This window comes from Geospiza fortis, unplaced genomic scaffold, assembly GCF_000277835.1.
Source record: "Geospiza fortis unplaced genomic scaffold, GeoFor_1.0 scaffold405, whole genome shotgun sequence".
Taxonomy (NCBI): Eukaryota; Metazoa; Chordata; class Aves; order Passeriformes; family Thraupidae; genus Geospiza; species Geospiza fortis.
In genome coordinates this window covers 2,001,553-2,009,788 of record NW_005054415.1, presented here as the reverse complement: position 1 = coordinate 2,009,788, position 8,236 = coordinate 2,001,553, and positions in this window count along the sequence as shown.

Here is an 8,236-nt window from a genome sequence, read left to right as displayed (position 1 = left end):
AATTTTCTTTCTTGCACCAAATGCTGCCACCCAAACAAGGTACCAGCTTCCTTTTAGATGCATAAAAAGGCTGCTGAATCTCTAATTTTAAGCTCAAGATGAGTAATTTCATCAATTGTTTTGTATGTATGTTTGAGGTTTACCTTTGCATCCCTTAACACTAAGCTGACCTTAACTTAGGCTTCACTCAGCCCTGATTCAAAGGATGTTGAAAAGGGGAGTTTGAATGTTAAAAACACAGCAAATACATAAATCTGCTGGGCTTGCTCTGTTACCAGGATGGAGCCTGATGGAAGGGGTGGAGTGAGGGAAAAGAAGGGACAGAAGATAAAAATATATCTCAGTCACTTGGAAAGATGCAAGGAAATGTTTTATGGCACAGAAATAGGCTGCAGTGCTATGTTCCTGTTTGTTCCTCACAGACATTGAGCAAAGTTTGTCAACTTGTGAACAGAAGAACCTGTTTATCTGTAAGATCCAAGGCAAATCTTAGAGAAGTAAATCCCTTTAAGTATTCTTGCTCTTCAGTTGCAATGCAACACTTCTGCTGGTGTCACAAGGTGGCTGCTGCCTTTTAAACCCTAAATTAACCATGTCAAATCAGCTTTAATAGCTACTTAGTCATGTATTTGATTATTCCAGAAACATGCATGAATTTTACTATTTTCTCCAATTTCCTTCTTCATTTAGATTACTTTGTGTTTCTTGTAAACCATATATTGCTTTACTGAAAATCCAAAGGTGGAAACCACTGTACATAGAAGTGAAGCTCATTTGATTGCTTCCTTTTGTCCTAGTCTTGGAGATTGGAGGTCTAAGAAACCTGTTCAGTCCTTAACACTACTTTTTTGTTTGCCTAACTGATTCAGAGGAAATATTTTTAATTCGAGGAATTTGCTTCTCTTTAAAAATTAAGATGACCCTGGGCTTCAGTCTAAATATGAATTCTCCCAAAACATTAGGAGTGGTCCATGTACTGCAGGTTTGTCCCAGCTGAAAACAAAACTAACAAAGAAAACAAACTCCAACCCTTCCTCCCCCCAACAACAAAAAATAAAGCACACACAAAAAAAATCCTTTATCTCACTGTTCCCACCCCCAAACACACACACATACTGGTGGTTTGTAGTCAAATTTGCTGAGAAGCTGAAAAGAGGCCAGTAAGGAGAAACAAGTGCGCTGCTTTTCCCCCCTCTCTTTCAGAGTGGAGAGATTTGTTTCAGGAGAGTAGATATTGGGTTGTACTGCAGCATACAGTGTTTCATCAGTCATGCTGCATTATGTCACATCAGGTGTTTCTATGAATTAATTTTAGTTTCTGAGATTTACTGAGGTGTGAAAAAGCCATTCCATGAAAGTGCCAGTGGCAGGCAATACTCTGCCACCAAAGAGGGAGGAGCTTTTAATTTAAGACTGAAAAGGTTTGAGAGGAAACGCAGGGATAAAACGATGAGGCAGTCCTATCAAATTAGCACATCATACTAAAACCTTGTGTTCAGCAAAAATGTCCATGGCCCCGCAATGTTCCTGGATGTGGCAGGATTCCCAGCCCAGTGCTCAGTTCAGCTCCTGCTCTGGTGTGTGTGGTGAGGCAAGGACAGGGGTTGTGGTTTGGCTGTTCCAGGGGGGGCACAGGTAATTCCAGGTGGTTGGAGAACCAAAGCCCATGGAGCAGCCTGCAGGGGGAGGCAGAGGGGGGTGGGTACCCATTTGTCTGCCTGCAAATAACCAGTTCTTGGGCCATTTTCTCAAAAGTGATCTGCAGGGCCAGAGAGGCATTAGTAAAACATGCATTAGTATTCATTGAACATTCATTGTGAATATTTTCTGAGAACAGACAGACCTGTTACCTTGGAGGAACAAGAGAGTAGCATTAAAAGGGATGTGCTTTTATATCATATGTGCTGATTTTTCAGCAGCTTTTGGAACCTTTAGAGGGATGTTGGAAAGGGATGGATAGGGATCCCCTTTCCAAGGGATGTTCAAGGTCCTGTCAAAACAGGCAGAACAGAACCTTGCTGTGGGATACCCCTGTTTTGGCTTTAGGTCACTGGCAAACCCAGAGAAATAAGTGAAGAGAATCAGCAGCTTTAAAACCAAATTTTCTATACCCCAATGAAGACTCCAGATTCAGGGCAGGCATGCATTCCAACAAACCTTTCACTGCCCTGTATTAAGTGTACACTTTATGTACGAGGGTTTTTCTAGATACTATGCCCCTGAACCTGACTGGCTGAAATTGGTGAGAGCTTTGCTATTGATTTCTGCTGGGCTGTGATCTGTGCTTTTGGGTCTGGTTGGCTTGACTTGGAATGTGTAATCCAACAGGATTCAAGAAAATAATATATAAAAATGGATTTTTTTTATTCTAAAAAGAAGTGCATAACTTTTTAGATTACTTGTCCGAGTCAGAAATAATTGTGTAACTAGCATCTATGAGGTAAATTCACTATGGATGCAATAATGTGAACAGCATGTCATTCATAATCTACTAGAAGTAAGAATAGTATGGCTGTAAAACTTTACTATGAAATACTGACACTGTTAAATCTCCAATTATAAAGACATATAAGAGGAAAGAGAGCTGTAACCCATTACACTACTGGTGATCCCCAAAGGTGATATCACAGTAAGGCTGAATACTGACTAACTACAGTAATTTCTAGTGGCTTCAGTGGTTTGTGGCAAAAAGATGAATATCAGAAGCCCAAATAATAGACTTTCTTGCCTAGGTTTCTATTTATAATGAAATTCTGTTCAGATTAGTAGAAAACATTACAGTCAAAGAAGAAAGGGAGTGAAGACTAAATAGAATTGCCACAGGATTTATTTTTGCTGTAACTTGTAGATGATGATTAAAAATGTGTATTGATTTGCAGTTTACCCTGATACTTGAAACTGATAAAAGCATAAACCACTACTTTGGTTTAACAGCTTTATTAGAGCTGAGGCTGGGCAGAGTTATGTGGGGTCACTTTTTGCCTGGGGTTGCCTATCAGTTTTCAGTGGAAGAAAAGAATTGGAATGAAGCATTGACAGATCCCATCTGGGCTCCCTGAGACAGCTGGTTTCAATACAGTCTGTCTAATGCTAGAATTGTGCCTTCAGTTGCTTTTGTTGGCATATCACAATAGTTTGGTGTTTTGAGATAACACCTACAGAATGGACTGAGTCCACAGTGTGTTAGTAGCAGCATTTCTCATGAGCTACAGAAATACTGGATTTCTGTGTGCTGATTCAGCCACGCAGAGTTGGTGTGTGTGTTATATAAAACAGCCATAATTCTAGGAATATACAAATTTAGATGAAACTATGACTAATTTTAAGGTTTCTTTGGGTTCATTTGTTTCTTTAACTAGGAGATCAGTATTTTTTTAATTTTAGCATTTCAATATTGTATATTGATGCTTAATTCAACTTGGCTTACAAGCATGCTGTGTGGGTCATAACCTTATTTAAATAGCAGATTTTAAAATCCTGGAGTGTCAAATGGCAGCAGAAACACCTGGACAAAGATATTGGAGTCTGGTATGACAATTTTGCTGTAATCACATATTTGTATGTAATTTGGCTTTTGGTCTTGTGTGAAGTGACATTGGTGATATCTAATATTCTCATTATTATTTAACTAATTGTTGTAGCTATTTAAAAAAATTTTCCAAATTTCCCCTGCCTGAAAAGAAGAATAGTACCTGCTCTATAGAGTACAGAAACTGAATAAAACAGCTCAACCAGCAACGATAAATGCATTGGGGTTAGAGCTCATTTTGGGAGAACTGAAATTGGAGCCTAATGTGGGGAGAAAAATAGCAAAGCAGGAAATGGCCATATTCCCTCAAGAAACTTCAATGCAGCAATTAAAAAAAAAAAAACCCAACTTATGAAATTTCGAATGTACATACAAATGCATACATCACTATTGGTCCCTGAATCGTGTTCAGCTGAAATCTTACTTTGCAAAAATTAAGTTGCTTTCTGCCAGGAAAAAATTGCTGTTTGTCATTTATTCCAAAAGGCTGCCTTGTTTTGTGTGATATGCAATGTAGAAACAACATATTTCCATTAATGCAGATGTTCACTTTCATCTCCATAAGACTCCTGAAGCACACTACTCTAAATTTAGACATGCCTGCTGTTTCTCCTGTCCCCACTTCTTCAATTTCTTTTTTAAATGATGTAGTTATATAGCTAAGAGATTGAGTCTATAATCAAACCCAGCCTGTAAGATGACACTCATTGGTGAATGCAGAGCTTATCCACCTCCTATCCTAACACTCAGATGTACAGCAGAGAACAGGAATTCTTTTGGCCTCTTCTTTGAGCCCCATTTTTTTTGGAAAGTTGGTTAACTCAATATTATACAGGGGATACGAGTTATTCACAGACAAGTATCTTTCTCTTATTGTCTGTTTCTGCTCAAAGGAAGCTATTTTATCCTGCACAAATAAAACAAAACCACAAATAAAATTACAACTTCTTTGTAGGGATCACTAGTGGAAAGCTTTGCAACAAATGCAAGATACTCCACACATTTTTTCCCCAAGATTGGCATCATGACAGTAAAATATATTCAGTGTTCTACTTATCTGGATAATCTAAATGGATTTTGTGCCTTTGTTCCTGATACACTTATAAACCATGAACTTGCACCTTGATTCTTCAATTGCAATGCAGTTTGGGGAAATGGAGATTGAGAGGTGGTAATCTGTGCATAGTGACACATACAAATGCCAATGTGATTTAACAGGGCTCTGGAAGCAATGAGAGAAGTTTTTGAGGACTAGAAGGAGGGGAAGAACAGGAGAGGTTAGGTTTTTCTTTTTGGAGAGAGACTTCACTCAAGAGTTAACAGAACTTTGATTTGAAGAACCTTGGTAATTTTGCCTTTATGTTTAATTTTTTTCAGTATTATTTAACTGGTGTTAAATTGAACTGCTTGATCTGAAAGTAGGCTAAAAAGGAATGGGGAGATGTCAGATAAAATGCATGCAACATACATTCTCTTACATTTGTGGCACAGTGTTTTGTTCTGGGCATTTTATGGTATGTTCCAGAGCCTGTTGGAGTGGAAAACGATGCCACATGTAACTAACTCCCATGTCTTTGTGTTAAATCACCCTTTATTTCCCAGGTCTCCAAGCAACAGTATCTTAAAGATGAAATATTCATTTCTGAAACCTAATTTAATTTCAGAGTTGCCTGAGCTGCAGAGCTTATCAGTTCATGGAACTCACAAAATTCAATGAATTAACAACTCTTTTCCATAGATGGAAGGTTGTTTTAATTTTTTTTTCAGGATCTCATTAAAATGCATCTTCTGATTTGTAACCTTGGTTTGGCTGGTTATGATTTACTCATTTTACTTATGATACAGCCGATAAGAAAAAAGACTAGAAGCAATAATCTTCCCAACATTAAATGGGAGGCATTGTAGCTTTATAACAGCTATTAGCAACTCTGAGCAGTGCAGAGCTGTAAATAAATGAAGATTAAAGATGTTTTGTATTTCCCAGGTTTGGTTCAAATTTTGTTTTTAAGCACAGTTTGTCTGGAACCTTAAGATCATCTAACAGATCACTAGTGGCATATTTTAGCTAGTTAAGTCAGTAACAAATGAAACTAGACATAAAACATGATGGAAATAATGAAGGAGCTCATGAGCTCGGCTTTGTGAATGCTAAAATGAACTAAGGTGAGCTCACCAAGAGCATCTGAGGATGCCTCCTTTATTCCTGTGAGCTTCCAATGACTGGCAGCTGGATGTCTGTGCTTCTGATGTTTACATAATTTTGCCAATTAGATACTTCAGAAAATTCTGATAATTAATGTGTAGACATTATTGTCTCCTTTTCCTTTTATACTAAATAAGCAGTAATGGTTGGAGAATGGAATACCTGAATACATTTTGGAGGGCTTTAGCTGAAGATAGGATTAATCATTAGTGCATGTGAGTCATAGCACTGATTATTTATCCACTTTTACAGAAGGCCATTGTTCATTGTGACTGGGTCCTCCTGGAAACACAGAACAGAGCAGCAGTGCTGGAGATTCAAGGCCCAAGCAGCCCCTCCTGCCCCCCTGTCCTTGTCCCCGGTGCCACTTCTGGTCTGGCCTCGTGTTCCCTGGGCAGAGGTGTAGAGGTGCCAGGATCTCTGCTGGAGAAACTCCTCTGGAGTCACTCTCTGTGGAACTTCCCCTCCTTGCATGTCTGCTGCTGCTAGGGCTCATGAAGGAGATCCAGTAAAATCCATTACTGGGAATCTCCAGGAGAAAAGCTGAAAAATCTTCAAGGTGGTGGCCTTGAAATGAGACATTCTTCTGCAGCTCTGCTCTACACTATGGCTTCCTCCGAGGTTATTTGGATTTACAGTAGCCATATGGGCAGTGTTTCCTCCAAGGAAAGAATACTCTGGAGAGTTGCTTTATTGTATCTTAGGTGCATTATGGAGCAGGCGTATGCAGACAGGACTTGTGCATCACCAGCTCCAGCTCAAACACAAATAACATCTGCTGCTGCATGTGGCATGATAAAGATCAGAATTAATGAATAAAGCCTGAATCTTCTACCTGATGAAAGAGATTTACTTAGCTGTAATTGGGCACTCACATTCCAAGAAACTCACATGATTACTTAATAATTTATATCCTTCTGTAAAAAGCAAAGTATGTGTGTGGTTGTTTGTTTGTTTGTTTGCTTTAGTTTTTTGGTTTTTTTTATCAGTTGCTTTGTGGGTTTTTCCAAGCAGGAATAAAAATGTTGCCAAGGTGAGAATCTGTAGATATTTAAAAACATTTTCACAGGAAAAGTATCAGGAGTTCTCAGAGTTAATTTACATTTCAGGGCAAATTTTCAGCGTTTACTATGGTTCATAAATGTCAATGACACAGCCACGTTTTTCAGCAGGAGAAATTACAAGCCTTAATTCAAGCATGCCTCATCACTTTACTAGCTATGCTTGTTTTGCAGACAACTAGGTAGAACAAACTGGTGTGTGCAAGAAAGGAGTAAGCAGAAAGTGCTGTAAAAATACATATTTTCTGCAAGGTTTATAGAAAACTCCTATGGTGTCTACAATTTTTTTTCTTTTTATAATATAAAGATTCTTTGTCTGCTTATGCATTTTGTTAAAAATCAGCAAATGAATACATTTTCCAAGACTGTGGTGATTTACAACTAAATAGAAATCATAGAGCAAAATAATGACAACACATTTTTGCAAGCTAAACTATTCTTCTTGGCTCACGTGCTGAAGAAAAGGCAGATAAAATAGATGAGTGCTGCAATGCTTTGTGAAGGGCAGTAATCAGGGCTGCTGCTGGGAAAATGGAGAGCTTTGACACCCTTGGCAAGGCAGGACCAAATTATCACCCCTTTTATTTTTTTAATTATATTTAGCTCTAATACTTCTTGCCATTACTTGTGCTGGGATTTTACAAAGTTGTACCCTTAGAACTTTAAGGTTAAACAGCTCTAAAAAGGTACAATTAAAATGTAATAATCTATCTGGAATAAAATGTAGAACATCTAGAGAGGTCTTCTCTTAAACAGAACAAGTCTGTGAGAAGCTGTGGTTCTGAAAGAAAAGGTTACTTCTGGAGGGCATGACCAGTTTTGGATTATTTTGGATACTGTTGAGGAGGAAGACAAGACTTTAGGCTGCTTCTCAGTCTCTTGGCCAAGGTCAGGTGTAGTGTGTCTTTCGCATATGTGTGATTTTATGTGTAAATCTCATGGTAGGGAGACAAAAGACTGCCTGGATTAAGGAAAACTTCAGTCCAGAGATCAACCATGAACCTCTTGTTCATAGCTGCTGCTGTTTGGGGAAGGATAAAATTGATCTTGGTGTCATTGCTGATCGGCACATAATGCCCAAGACGGACCTGAAAAGGATGAAAAAATAGTAAAATTAACCAAATCAAGTCCCCAAGAGACACAAAGAAAGAAATCATGGAATTGGGTTTTTTATCTTGTGCGATTATATGTGCATACATTATTCCAGTGGGATGCAATATCCTTTAATGGGCTGTAAAAGACTTCTGGATTACAAAAACACTAAACTGTTGGGTGATCCATATTTTTGAAGACAGATTGGCCAGTGGGAATTCCCCCTTCCTGTAGGTGTTGTGATTGGTGTGATAAAATGGTTTGGAACAACTGTTTCTATGAGGATATTCTCAATTTTCAGAGATGTGTGCCAGTTCAGCGGAGAAAGCATATTTCCAAATTTCTCCTTCC